Raw genomic sequence first — 15,437 nt, 5'->3', positions numbered from 1 at the left:
TCAGGCTGAATTATGAAAAAAAATTTTAATGGAAAATTGCATTGCTATCATGAAAAAATGTGATTATAAGTAATGGCCACAATGCCTTACATTTAAAAACCTTTAAAAAAAAAAAGACTTAAAAATCACCTTCACGTCTATTTTTCATTATCTCTACAACCCTTCACAGTAGTAGCAGAATAAGATATTAATTAAGTACCATATCCAGACACCTACATATACATAAGTCTCTAAACTCTCAGTTTGTAAATCTAGTATAGACTAGATTTTTTTAAAAATAGACTTTTAAAGGATCCACTTCAGCCTGGTACCTCACCTCTATATTTCTCCCCACCCAGAATCACTGGCTCTGGATACAGGTGCCCCTGGTTACCTGGGGCCCTCGGTTTGGCACAGGACTACATGGGCCCCACATCCGAGAGCTACATGTTGCTCTTTATGTTCAGAATCTGACTCTGGTGCTAGGCACCAGCTCTGATACCTGAGCCCTCACTGATTTCCCAGGTTCAGGCATCTATCTCCTGGGCTTACGGTTGAGTTCTGCCCATCTTCATTCCTTGTGTATATTCCTTTTCCTTTCCAGGACTTCTTCTAAACCTTGTGTCTAAAGGATTGGAGATCTGTCCTAGAAACCAGCCCAGAGCATTGAGCCTTCGTATTCCTTGACCAATGTTCCTCAATGAGTCTACATTGTTGTCTCTTGTTCAAATCCCAGGACTCCCTGCTACTTCTGTGTCAATTCTGTTGCCAACTATTTGCCTAATTGAACCTGACTGTAGTTTTTGGAAAGTGTACTTACCCAACAACCTAAACCTGTGGCTAAGCACATGCATCAGAGTCCAGCTTCCCCATGGGTGGGTTTATTGTCAGGTTCTATCAGCTCAAATGAGCTTGTTCCAATGGAAGTAATTGACATGCTCTACTGAATCTCGATAAGAATGAATTAGCATCTATTCATGTCCTATTAAGTTCTAGTCACTGTGTGAAGAATTTTATTTTTTATTTTGTTCTTACAACAACCCTATGAAGCAAGTACTATTGCCTTTTACGAATGAGGAGATTGAGGCACATACTGGATAGGTAACTTGATGAATATTAAATGTCCTTAAGTAGAAAAGGCCAGACTGGACTCAACCATGTAGAAGTTTCTAAGAAAATTGATCATTTAACGCATACATATTCAACAGGGCAAGGAGGCATCCAATTGATCCGGGCAATGACACAGAGAAACTTAAACCTTGTATAGAAGAAGGTTAATTGCATTTTAGGAAAAGGAAAGACAAATGAGAACAAATTTTCTCACGCAGCTAAGAAAAGCTATGAAGAGAAGAAGAAAAAAAGCTGAGTCGGCTACTGGACAACCTCTGTCAAGAGACACAAGAGAAAAAGAAGAACCTTGAGTTCCCAAAACCCTGGAGAGGGAAGGAAGCCTGACCTTAGCCCTGCTTGGACAAGAGCCGGAATTGCCCAAAGCGCTCCAGGAAGCTGTTGGTGCAGCTCGTCGAGGACTTAACAGCTCACTGTCCAGGAGGGGTTTCTGCCACCCAAGGAGAAGGAACACGCAGCGTGGCTGAGTTCGGAGCCCACGAGAACTAGGGACCACAGCAGCCAGGCTCCACCTCAGACTTCGAGAAGATCGGCTCGTAGTTTCTGAGATTGTTTCCTCAGCGATAGAATGGATCGATCATGCAAGATTAAGATGTCGCTGAGAGGTACTTATGTAAATAACCACCACAGTGCCTCGCACAACACAAATGCTTGGCAAATACTGAGTGACACTTCGATAATGTGTGGGGAGAGGAGGGGAGAGACCACCATGAGGCCAAGAAGAGGATTCTAAGCCATCTGCCTAGCTCCTGGCCTACAGCAGGTAAGCAATAAATATTTGTTGAGCGAATGAAGGAGTAGAACGAGGAATAAATAAATCCTACTGACTCCATGTCAAGGCCCAGAATATAGTTGCTTACATAAGAGAGGGCGGCATATGTGCTGGTATCTGAAGTGCCCCCCCCCCCCAAGTCCTGTCAAACTCTGTGTCTCCTGAGGCTTCTTGATTTTGCAGGCTCAGAGGTGGGGTCCAGTACTGCTGCCACACTGGGATGTCATATAGAATGTTCTGCTTTTCTTTAGCATATAGGATCCATTCAGAGTAATACATGTCACATCTGTTCCAATTCAGAACTTTCAAATGTCTAATGAGTATTTTTCCAAGTTTTTTCCTGGAAGTAGGTTGGCTGAGGAAAAGGATAAACTGGTAATGACATAGCATAGGTTCCTCAGTTGCCTGAGTAATCTCGTGGTCCATATTCACATAGTGGTAAAAGGGTGGCCAAAGGGATAACTTGAATACGGATGCATGGAAGTTCTGAAGTGGCATAGATGTGACATCTATTATTTGAAAAAAGAATTGGAAGTTGGAGAGAAGCACTAGAAGGAGTTCCCAGAGTAGGCAGGGTGGATTAAAGGAAAGTCACTACAGAATAAAGTCACACAAGAAAAATGCTTAGTCACACAGCAAACAGTTTTCTTCACATTCTGAGAGATTGGCTATGCTCACTCCCTACAAAGAATGAAATAAGCTATAGCGTCATAATGAGCTAAAGATTTTTTAATCCTGTCACCTTTTAAAAGGAAGGAACCAGGGATTATGTAAACTGACAGCATTTAAGAGTATTTGAAACTCGTAAATGGTGCCCATTAATGAAACACCCAAGGCCAGTGATAGAGAAAAGGGAAACCAGATGCTTTCAGGGACCCACCCTTGGTGTGAGGGCTGAATCCCCAGAGCAAAAATGAATGCTAATGAAGAGAATTGACTATCATAATAGATGACTGGAGTCATCATATACTGGTTGGTTCAGTTCCAACTCAAACAGCAGACCAATCTGTGGTACCCTGAGATCTTTCTACAGGCTGGCACGGTGCGGCAAATAGCCCATCTGTATTGCTGGGGATGGCACCAACGAGAGCAGATATCTATTTACATAAAGACAGATTTCAACAGCTAAAATGATCCTATATTTGGCATGGCTTACTCATAAAAACTGAGCATTTAATATGCCAGTAGGCTATAATTGGTCCACTGAATTGTTTTCTTCATGCATGGTAAATTTTCAGTGTTTTTTTTTCAAGAGGCTAAACCCACAATTTGCAAGGGCTTAATGCTAGCTAACTGGAAAAGTTGTTTTACATGTAGTTGGAGTGTAACAATCTGGCCCTTCATACTCAAAAAATACTTATTACTTCCTTTCAAAATCAAGGGGTTTTCTTGTTTAATTTTCTTAAAGAGGCATGCACCTTGAAGTCCAATAGACCTGGATTGTAAATTTCTTTCCAGTCCTTACTAGCCGTATGATTATCTGTGGGTCTCTTCCTGATCTGCAAAATAAGGACAGGAACACTCATCTCAACTGTTCTAATGTTAAATGAGGCAGAGAGAGAGCACTTAGCAAAATGTCTGGAAAAATTGGAGCACCTGGGTAACTCAGTTGGCTGAGCTTGGTTTTGGCTAAGGTCTTGATCCTGTAGTTAGTGTGTTCCAGCCCCACACTGGGCTCTGCACTGTCACAGAGCCTACTGAGGATTCTGCCTCTTCCTCTCTTTCTGCCCCTTCCCTGCTCATGCTGTCTCTCTCTCTCTCAAAAATAAATAAACTTTAAAAATGGTTTTAATAATAAAATCTGGAAAAATTGAATATTAAATAAATATTAGTTATCTCTGCTTCCTTCTCTATGCCCAATGTTCCAAGAGAATCAAATACAATATTTTTAAATTTTAAAAGGTAATTAGACCTGGGGCACGTGGGTGACTCAGTTGGTTGCATCCGACTCTTGATTGCATCTCAAGTCATGATCCCAGGGTCAAGCCCTGTGACAGCTCTGCACTGAGCATGGAGCCTGCTTAAGACTCTCTCTCTCTCTCTTTCTCTTTCTCACCCTCACTCCCCCCCACCCCGCTCCTCTCTCTCACTCTCATGCTTTCTCCCTCTAAAATAAAACATGTTTTAAAAAGTAATTTGATCTACATTTAGCACTCTGTCCAAATGGATGTATTTTTCAGGAAGTAGCTCTGGTAAATCTTTGTAGCTGTAATGCTAACAGGTATATCCCTAAAGTTAGTGCACAAATTGAATTTTTAAAATCTAATTATTAAAAATAATATTTACATCAGAGTTTGGACTTTAAAAGAATGCTGTAAAGCATCATTGCTTAGAATAAATAACCACCCCTAATCAATCTGTTTTATAATTCTGGGTTTCTGTCTCTTCTACGAATACTTGGCCTAAAATGGGATACAGCTCTTTTTAGTTCTTTGTAAGCCAATAATTACATATTTATTCATCAATGTCAGTAGACTTTGAAAAAGAGTATTGCATTTATTATATTTCCTAGATAAAAACTTAGTGTTATCGGGAAGATAGTACTGTTTGGTTTATTCAGAATCATGGGGTGATTGTTACATTTCAGTCTTCCATGGCGAATTGCCTGGGGTATGTATGTGTGTGTGTGTTATAACATGAAATATAAGCACAGACTCCATCTAGGATATAGTTGATGTTTAATGACTTTTTGTGGTTGGTTGTTGATTTTAGCAAATATTAAGCTATTATCAACCACTGACACTTCTTGAATTGATTTAATGGAGTAGAATCCCAAGGGTTAGCAAGAAGAAAAATAAAATTGAAGGCAAGGAGAGGGTCTTATCTGCCCCAGTCACAGTTGACTTTGAAGTTGTGGACATTGATGGGACCTTGAAGATAAAAATTCACTGCAATGGAACACATCTGAGAGAAAACAGAAAGACTGAAAAATGATGTATGGAAAGTATAGATTACTGTCTTAATATATTATTATGCTCTTAACCTGCTGCCCATTGTTCCAGTTGCATCACAAAATCAAAATGATAAATATAATAGTGAATGACGGATCCTTCTGATTTTATAAGGAACTACTAAACATCAGTCGTGGTCATTAAGCAACAGATATCAATCATTTGTACCATTGCTTCACAGGTTCTGTTTAATCTGGCTGTGAGTTCTGATTTGATTCCAATGTGTAGAGATAAGGAATCATTTCCTAAGGACAATTTAGTTTTAAGTTCTCCTAGAACCTTAAAAAGCACTGAAATGCCATCTGCTAAACAAATATTCTGCCATGACAAATTTAACAATGTGAAACCCAAGAGCTTCAAAATATGCTTCAATCTTGGTAATATGTTAAAGGAAAGTTTAGAAAATATTCCATTTGAATATATATAAATTTCTCCCAAGTGTCTTTGGTATAACTCCCCCAATATTCATGTATCAATGAAGTCTTTGTGATTTTGTTATCGAAGTTATTAACTTGTCAGATTGCACTGGTTTTTCTGGGTCTGAAATTTTAACTTCTGTTTTAGGAGAATAGGAGAGTTGCCGTCTTATAATTCAAATCACCACTTTTAAATATGTCTGTGGTATTTGAATGGCACACCATTTAGAGTTATGAGTGCTATGGAGAGGGTTGCTTATCTGCTAATGTATTTTATTTTTTTAATGTTTATTTATTTATTTTTGAGATAGAGGAGAGGAAGAAAGAGGGAAACAGAATCCCAAGCAGGCTCCATGCTGTCAGTGCAGAACCAGACATGGGGCTCAATCTCACGAACCATGAGATAATGACCTGAGCTGAAATCAAGAGTAGAAGACTTAACCAACTGGGCCTCCCAGGCGCCCCCCTGCTGCTGTATTTTAAAGGAACAAGACAAGGAAAGTGATTTCTAGCTCCCCACTACATGTTTCCTGACATACATGGGTTTAGTTAGATACCTAACTTACCATTTCAGTGGAATTTTATTTTTAGTGGGTGGTAATTTCTCTTTCACCTAATCTTAAAAACAAAGGTTTTGAAATGGTTTCTATAATCTACTTCATTAAACATCTTCAGTGAAGGAAGAAAGCATTTATCAAACCCAACAACGAGTAGGTTCAGTCTGCCAAGCCTACTTCACTTTCTTCTTATTAAGAAATATCACATGGTCACTTACTGAAGAGAGACCAGGTGCGTGCAGTACTCTATTTACAGAACTATGGCTCCTTCTGAAGCGATTGCTGCAGAGTGCTATTTAAATTGATGTTCATACAGCACCTATTTAGCACTTGAACCACAATGGGTCTTGGCGGGGGTGGGGTGGGGTGGGGGGAAGCATGTAATACCTCTTGAAGTCTCTCCACTGCCAATTAACCTGAAGGTAAATATTTGCCATGCAGGGCTCTTGCTTTAGAGAAATAGCTCTACTCCTTGCTAAACCAAATACTATAAGCATATTGAGTGGAAAATGAGTCCATGGGCAATGTTCTCCAAATTCTCGCTCCTTCGATGATATTAACTAAGAGATTTCAACATTTTGCAGTTCTGACAAGGCTGACCTCAGAAGGCTTGGGCCAAAGCCAAGGGCCTTTGGACTCCTGAATGACCGCTGGGAAAGTGGATGTTCCTGCCCTGACACTCCCATGCATGCCCCTCCTTTTTTGCCTTTTTATTCTTTTCTCTCTTTTATTCTCCTTTCATTTTTCCTTTGTTCACTTCTTGAACTCTTCTTTGAAGAGCTGAACCTCTGTTTAACTGCACTCTGAATCTCTTTACTGGGGCAGAGTATCCACCCCTATTTGCAATGGGTATTGGCTGGTATAGGGTCCCAGCATCTCCCTCAAGAGATGCCTGGGGACTTACATACCCCCATGTCACCACTTCTCTAAATGCTTTCTTCTCCAAATGCTGGTATAGGGTCCCAGCATCTCCCTCAAGAGATGCCTGGGGACTTATGTACCCCCATGTCACCACTTCTTCTAAATGCTTTCTTCTAAGAGGACTCCCTCAACAAACCACCTACAGGAATTTCCACTTTAAGCCTTGCTTCTGAAATACTAGTCTAAGCAATTGTTATTATTATTACAAATAGATCTTAAGCCTTCCACTAGCAACCAAAGATATTTCAAGCACTCAGCTAAAGACAACATTAATCTATACTGGATCAGAGTTTCCCTTTCTTGGTTCCACTTCTGGCAAGACAGCGTACAACTCAGAGTCACTCCTCAGCATAACTAATGAAATTATTTTTAAAATAACCATTTAAAAATGCTTAACTCGGTGGGCATACAAAAATGGAAATGGTCCTATGGGCATACAGCAAATGTGGAAACATTTACTCAAGAATATTTACTAAAACTCCATAAAACTGCAAGAGCCTGTGGTATTTGAACCAAAATCCATACCCTCCCTTCTTACTTCCAGCTCCATGAGACAAGAACTCCACTCCAGACTAGTACGGTCAAGGACACAAGGCTCTGAATTCCCCCAGCTTCTAATTGGAGAGCTATTTTCCTGGGAGGGATAAGACACCAGCATTAATTACTAACTACTGGTTGCTACTCCTAACTACTAATTGCTGAGGCAACAGTCTGGGCAAGCACAACCAAGAGGAGGGGACACCATTCTTCCACCAGCTCCCATTCATGAGATCAAGTCTCTACCTTGGGTACAGTAGAACACTGAGGTCCCGATTGCCCTTGCCTCAGCTCATACGGCAGGGGAACCATGCCACAGAAGACGAGCCAGGGACACCTGGGTCTATTGCCCCTACAGCCACTGAGTTCTCAGTTCTTAAAGCTGGGATTTCCCTTAGGGAGAAGGTGTTTCTTCCATCGGCACCAAAGTTGCGGCTCAAAAATCTTGCCAGGGAGTAAAAGCAGGCCATAGAGCAGAAAGCTCAAGATCTCTCCCCGAAGAAACCAACTCATGTGCAACAGGATATGAAGTTCAAGCCTGAGGGTGCTTTCAAAAACAGTAGAGGTTTTGGTGAAAGGCAATTGGGAGGAGATTGAGATTCATGCAAGATATAGGCTATACAGTGAACCAAAGAGTTGCTGGAGAAAAATAAGCAAAGAAACAGTTGGAAGAGCTTTCCTCAAGTCTGAATAAACCTCAAACACTGATGTCAAGAACTATCCCTTTCTTTTCTTTTTTTTTTTTTAATGTTTTTATTTATTTCTAGGAGAGAGAGAGAGAGACAGCATGAGCAGGGGAGGGTCAGAGAGAGAGGGAGTCACAGACTGAAACAGGCTCCAGGCTCTGAGCTGGCAGTCAGCACAGAGCCCGATGCGGGGCTCAAACCCACGAACCGCGAGATCATGACCTAAGCGAAAGTCGGACGCTTAACTGACTAAGCCACCCAGGCGCCCCAAGAACTATCCCTTTCAAAGAGCCCACGTTTGATTATACTAGTGGGTGAGGCCATTTATTCCCCTGAGTATTATTACAAATAATACAGCAATCATCCAGCAACTAGTGGAGCTGCATGGGCAGGTAACCAGGCAGAGAGCCCTCCCAATACGACTGTCTTCCCAGAGTGACTGTGAGCATATCCAAGGATGGACCCCTGAGGAACAACATCAGAGGCTTCATTATGTGTGTGTGTGTGTGTGGCAAGGTGGAGGGGAGAGGTGGAGAAGAGACTTCACTAAAGTAATCTAACCAGTCTCTAATCAGTAACCCAGCTAAAAACAACAAGCCCCAGAGGAGGGGAGAGATGAAGCCAGTATGTAAAGTTGCTATAATATGTGATCTGAAATATAATATGTGATCTGAAATATGTACATCTGAGATGTACAAAATAAACAGGAAAACAGATACATGAAAAGATGCTCAACATCACCCATCATCAGGGAAATACAAATCAAAACCACAAGGAGCTACTACCTCATACCTGTCAGAATGGCTAACATTAACAAAACAAGAAGCAACAGGTGTTGGTGAGGATGCAAAGAAAGGAGAATACTCTTTTTTTAATGTTCATTTACTTTTGAGAGAGAGAGAGTATAAGTGGGGGAGGGGCAGAGAAAGAGAGAGGGACAGAGGATTTGAAGCAGGCTGTGCTGACAGCAGAGAGCCCAATGTGGGGCTGGAACTCACAACCGTGAGATCATGACCTGAACCAAAGTCCTCAACCAGCTGAGGAATGAGGTGCCCCAAAAGGAGAATATTTTTGCACTGCTGGTGGGAATGCAAACTGGTGCAGCCACTCTGGAAAACAGTATGGAATTTCCTCAAAAAGTGAAAAATAGAACTACCGTATGACCTGGCAATTGCACTACTAGGTATTTATCCAAGGGATACAAAAATGCTGATTCAAAGGGGATACATGCACCCCAATATCTATAGCAGCACTATCAACAACAGCCAAATTATGGAAAGAAGCCAAATGTCTATTGACCATTTAATAAATAGAGAAGATGTGGTATATATATAATAGAATATTACTCAACAATCACAAAGAATGAAATCTTGCCCTTTGCAACACCAGGGATGGAACTAGAGTGTATCATGCTAAGTGAAATAAATCAGAGAAAGACGAATATCTTATGATTTCACTCATATGTGCAGTTTAAGAAACAAAACAGATGAATATAGGGGAAGGGAAGAAAAAATAAAAACAAATACGGAGGCAAACCATAAGACACTCTATAGAGAACACGCTGAGGGTGACTGGAGGGGAGATAGGTGGAGAAATGGGACAAATGGGGGATGGGAATTAAGAAGGGCATGTGGGGATGAGCACTGAGTGTCATATGTAAGTGATGAATCGCTAAATTCTACTCCTGAAACCAGTGCTACACTATATGTTAACTAACTTGAATTTTAAATAATGAAGAGAGAGACCAGATGTCTTATTTATCAGAAAGACTTCAAAGAAGCCATTATAAAAATGTTTAAAGAACTAAAGAGAACTGTGCTTTTAGAAGGAAAGTGTGAATGACAATGTAACATCATATAGAAAACATTAACGAAGAGAGAGAAATTATGAAAAGAACCAGATAGAAATTCTGGAGTTGAAAAATACAATACCTGAAATTTTAAAATTCACTAGAAAATTTGAACCGGCAGAAGACAAAAGTAGAGGACTCAAAAATAATCAATAGAAATTATACAATCCAAAGAACAGAGAGAAAAAAGGTCGAAGAAAAATAAACAGAGCTTCAGAGAAATATGAGATGCTATTGAGTACACCAAAATATATGTTATGGCAGTACCAGATGAAGAACAGAGATAGAAGAAGCAGAAAAAATATTTGAAAAATTAATGGCTGAAAACTTCCCAAATTCACTGAAAAATATAAATCTACACATCCAGGGAGTACAACAAGCTATAAGAAAGATAAACTCAAAGAGATCCATAAATAGATACATCAGAATAAAACTGCCAAAGCAAATCTTGAGAGCAGTAAGAGAAAAATGATTCCTCACTTATAAGGAAATTCTTAATTAAGAGTCAGCTTCTCCTGAGAAACAATGGTTGTCTGAAGGCAATAGTATAACATATTCAAAGGCCTCAAACTTAAAAAACTGTCAACCCAGAATCCTATGTCTAGAAAAACTTATTCAAAAATTGAAGGTGAAGGGGCGCCTGGGTGGCTTAGTCGGTTAAGCGTCCGACTTTCGCTTAGGTCATGATCTCGCGGTTCGTGGGTTCGAGCCCCGCGTCGGGCTCTGTGCTGACTGCCGGCTCAGAGCCTGGAGCCTGTTTCAGTCTGTGNGATCTCGCGGTTCGTGGGTTCGAGCCCCGCGTCGGGCTCTGTGCTGACTGCCGGCTCAGAGCCTGGAGCCTGTTTCAGTCTGTGACTCCCTCTCTCTCTGTCCCTCCCCTGCTCATGCTGTCTGTCTCTCTCCTAGAAATAAATAAAAAAAAACATTAAAAAAAAATTAAAAAAAAAAATTGAAGGTGAAATAAAACACATTTGAATAAATTAAAACTGAGAGAAGCTGTTGCTAGCAGATCTGCCTTACAAGAAATACTAAATCAAGTTCAACAGGCTGAAAGCAAGTAACCCCAGAAAGTAATCTGAACCCAAACACACAAAAAGCAAAGAACACTGGTAAAGGTAATTATGTAACTGTAAGAGAATAAATGCTTAGTTCTTATCTATTCTTCTCTTAACTGATTTAAATAGCATAAAGAAATAGGTATATAATTGTATTGTTGGGCCTGTAACATACAGAAATGTAATGTATTTGCCCATAACACCACAAGGAGGTGGGTGGGAACAAAATTGTATTGGGCTAAGAATTGACTCAAGATGTCAACTTGAATCCACAGGAGAAAATATAGAGAACCTAAAGTGATAAATAAGATGGTTAATATAACAGAAGCTATGAATTATATATTTGTTCTTTCTTCTCGCAGCTTCTTTAAAATACATAAAGGTAATAATTATAACAATGTATTATTGGGTTTATCACTTGTATATATTAAATATATGTATATATATGTATGTATGTATATATATAATGTATGTTATTATATAATGATACCACAATAACATAGCACAGAGAATAGATCTATATGGGAATGATGCTTCTACATCTCACTGGAATTGTTAATATAAATCTGAGTTGTTTTTAATACATTAAGATGTATATGGTAAGCCCTAAAGCAAATACTAAGGGAATAACTAAATATATAGCAATAAAATCATTAAAGAAATTAAGATGCAACATTAGGAAATATTCAGTGAATGAAAAAGTAAGCAGTAAAGGAGAAATAAACAAGACTTGAAGCATATGGAAAACAACGTGGCAAGTATATCCAACTATAGTAATAACAAATCTGAATTGACTAAATAATTCAATTGAAGGCAGAGATTGTCAGACTGGGTTAAATATATATATATATATATATACATAAAACATTCTGTATCATTTTTAAGCCCTAGCCAGCATTTGTTATAAGTCCAAATGCACAGTTTGGGGAGTACTTGATGCAGAATTCATTCTTTTATACGTCTTATTAAAAAAAATTAACACACCTGATAGTTTGCAAACTAGAAGGTAAAAAGTTTAAAATTTTACAAAACCAAAATAACCAAATTGCTTTTTTTCTTCTTAATCAGTAATTTTGGCATTATACAAACACAATTTCAGTTTATTTCTTTAGTTGAAAACAAAACAAAACAAAACAAAACAGAAATCACTTGACAGGCTTAGCTCTCTAGGAGATCATTATATGGCAAAGTACAGGTTTAAAAAAAATTCCACCAAAGCCTGAAATTTTATCCTATGGTTATTGCGATTGGATGTATTTAGAAGACATTGATTTTTTTTTTCTTGCATTGGCAATTTTTATTTTTATTTTATTTTTTTTCTGGTTTTATTTTATTTTATTTTATTTTTTTACAAATAGTTTATTGTCAAATTAGTTTCCACATAACACTCAGTGCTCATCCCCAAAGTGCCCTCCTCCATGCCCATCCCCCCTCCCCCCCACATCCATCAGTCCTCAGTTTTTGTCAGCATTCAAGAGTCTCTCATGGTTTGCCTCTCTCCCTTTCCCCCACCATTTCCGCCCTTCTTCTCCCCCTTGTTCCTCCGTCAAGTTCCTCCTAATCCTCCTATACGTGCAAACATATATTTGTCCTTCTCTGCCTGACTTATTTCGCTCAGCATAACACCCTCAAGGTCCATCCATGTTGCTACACATGGCCAGATTTCATTGTTTCTCATTGCCATGTAGTATTCCATGGTATAGAGAAACCACATCTTCTTGATCCATTCGTCCGTTGATGGACACTTAGGCTCTTTCCATGTTTTAGCTATTGTGGAGAGTGCTGCTATGAACATTGGGGTACATGTGCTCCTATGCATCAGCATTTCTGTATCCCTTGGGTAAATTCCTAGCAGTGCTATCGCTGGGTCATAGGGGAGTTCTATTGTTAGTTTCCTGAGGAACCTCCACACTGTTTTCCAGAGGGGCTGCACCAGTTTACATTCCCACCAACAGTGTAGGAGGGTGCCCGTTTCTCCACATCCTTGCCAGCATCTTGTGTTCTCTGATTTGCTCATTTTAGCCACTCTGACTGGTGTGAGGTGGTATCTCAGTGTGGTTTTGATTTGTATTTCCCTGATGAGGAGGGATGCTGAGCATCGTTTCATGTGTCTGTTGGCCATCTGGATGTCCTCTTTGGAGAAGTGTCTTTTCATGTCTTCTGCCCATTTCTTCACTGGGTTGTTTGTTTTTCGGGCGTGTAGTTTGGTGAGTTCCTTATAGATTTTGGATATTAACCCTTTATCTGATATGTCATTTGCAACTATCTTTTCCCATTCCGTTGGTTGCCTATTAATTTTCTGGGTTGTTTCCTTGGCTGTGCAGAAGCTTTTAATCTTGATGAGGTCCCAACAGTTTATTTTTGCTCTCAATTCCCTTGCTTTTGGGGATGTGTCAAGTAAGAAGTTGCTGCGGTGGAGGTCAAGGAGGTTGTTTCCTGCTTTCTCCTCTAGGGTGTTGATAGTGTCCTGTCTCACGTTCAGGTCCTTTATCCATTTTGAATTGATTTTTGTGCATGGTGTGAGAAAATGATCTAGTTTCATTCTTCTGCATGTTGCTGTCCAGTTCTCCCAACACCATCTGTTAAAAAGGCTGTCTTTTTTCCATTGGATATTCTTTCCTGCTTTGTCAAAGATCAGTTGGCTGTATACTTTTGGGTCCACTTCTGAGTTCTCAATTCTGTTCCATTGGTCTATGTGTCTGTTTTTGTGCCAATACCATACTGTCTTGATGACGACAGCTTTGTAGTAGAGGCTGAAGTCTGGGATGGTGATACCTCCCGTTTTGGTTTTACTTTTCAGTATTACTTTGGCTATTCGGGGTCTTTTGTGGTTCCATACAAATTTTTGGATAGTTTGTTCTAGTTTTGAGAAGTATGCTGGTGCAATTTTGATTGGAATTGCATTGAATGTGTAGAGTGCTTTAGGTAGTAATGACATCTTAACTATATTTATTCTTCCTATCCATGAGCATGGAATGTTTTTCCATTTCTTTGTGTGAAGACATTGATTTTGTTTAATAGCAATTATATTTAGGTTCACCACAAAATTCACCTTTTCAAGGTGTACAATTCAGTGTCATTTAGTAGTATGCACAGAGTTGTGTAGTCATTACCACTATGTAATATTTGGGGATAATGTGATCACCCCCAAAATAAACCCTATACCCATTAGCAGTTGCTTTCTGTCCCTTCTCCCCCAACCCCTGACGCACTACTTTTGTATGTATGGATTTGTGTATTCTGGATATTTCGTATAAATGGAATCATATGATATGTGGTCTTTTGTGACTGGTTCCTTTCACTGGGCATGCTTCCAAGGGTTCATCCATGTTGTAGCACGTAGCAATACTTCATTATTGTTTATGGCTAAGATATTTTCAATTATATGGATATACCAATTTCTTTTATTATTTTTTCTTTCCAGGAAGCAACTTTATTCCTGCTGGCATGAGTCAGTTGGGTTTGTACACAAAAAGAACTGCGCCCACAATTTCTTTATCCATTCATCAACTGATGGACATTTGGGCTCCTTCTCCCTTTCGGTTATTACGAATAATGTAGCTATGAACATCCATGTATCGTTTTTAGTGTGGTGGATATTCCTCAGAGTAGAATTGCTGTTATTCTATGTTCAATATTTTGAGACGCTGTCAGGCTGTCGTCCAAGGTTTACATCCCATCAGCAACTCTACAAGAGTCCCAGGATCTCCACATCCTCACTGAGACTTATCACTGTTTTTTTATTTTAATCATTCTAATGCGATCAATGCAGTATCTCCTTGTGGTTTCATTTGCATTTTTCTAATGACTCATAATGTTGAGTATCTTTTCATTTGCTTATTATTCATTCATATATCTTTTTTTTGAGAAATGTCAATTCAGATATTTTGCCCATTTTAAATTTGGGGTGGGTTTTGTTTTTGTTTTTTGTATTTTTTACAAGTCCCTTATCAGATATATGATTTACAAATATCTTCTACCATTCTCTGGGTTGTCTTTTTGCTTTCTTAACATTGATAATCTGGGGCGCCTGGGTGGCTCAGTTGGTTAAGTGTCTGACTTTGGCTCAGGTCATGATCTCATGGTTTGTGGGTTTGAGCCCCGCGTCGGGCTCTGTGCTGACTGCCAGCTCAGAGCCTGGAACCTGTTTCAGATTCTGTGTCTCCCTTTCTCTCTGACCCTCCCCTGCTCATGCTGGCTGGGTGGCTGTCTGTCTTTCTCTCTCTCTCTCAGAAATAAATAAAACATTAAAAAAAAGAAAAATATTAACATTGATAATTTAATTAATGCTGTCCCTCTCTTTTTATTTACAGCGAATGAGAAAGAATACAAAAACTTGTGGAAATGTATAGATACAAATGCTCTGAAGAAAGACCAGAAACAGAAGGCAAAGAAATTAGAGTGCTAATCATATCGTATCATCCTTAGTGCCATAACGCCAAATATGTACTTGAAATAGCAAAATACGTCTGTCATATCCTATTTCTAAAATCCAGGACTTCTGAACTCAAATCAGTATCTGCTATCAAAAACTAATCAATTGAATCCTTGCACTATGAATATCTCCAGTAAAGATATTCATGATA

At 39.3% G+C, this 15,437-nt stretch overlaps 1 long non-coding RNA gene across 1 annotated transcript; it reads left to right on the top strand.

Annotated features, from left to right (window-relative positions):
* Positions 1 to 1,663: 1,663 nt before the first annotated feature.
* Positions 1,664 to 15,437, top strand: LOC120223641. Its single transcript, XR_005526350.1, has 2 exons — positions 1,664 to 1,870; positions 15,165 to 15,437. It is a non-coding gene; the product is annotated as an uncharacterized LOC120223641 (long non-coding RNA).

This window comes from Hyaena hyaena, unplaced genomic scaffold (genome assembly GCF_003009895.1).
Source record: "Hyaena hyaena isolate Hyena2069 unplaced genomic scaffold, ASM300989v1 scaffold_1025, whole genome shotgun sequence".
NCBI lineage: Eukaryota > Metazoa > Chordata > Mammalia > Carnivora > Hyaenidae > Hyaena > Hyaena hyaena.
Note: the sequence above shows the minus strand (reverse complement) of the source record. Positions and strands in the feature narration are given on the sequence as shown.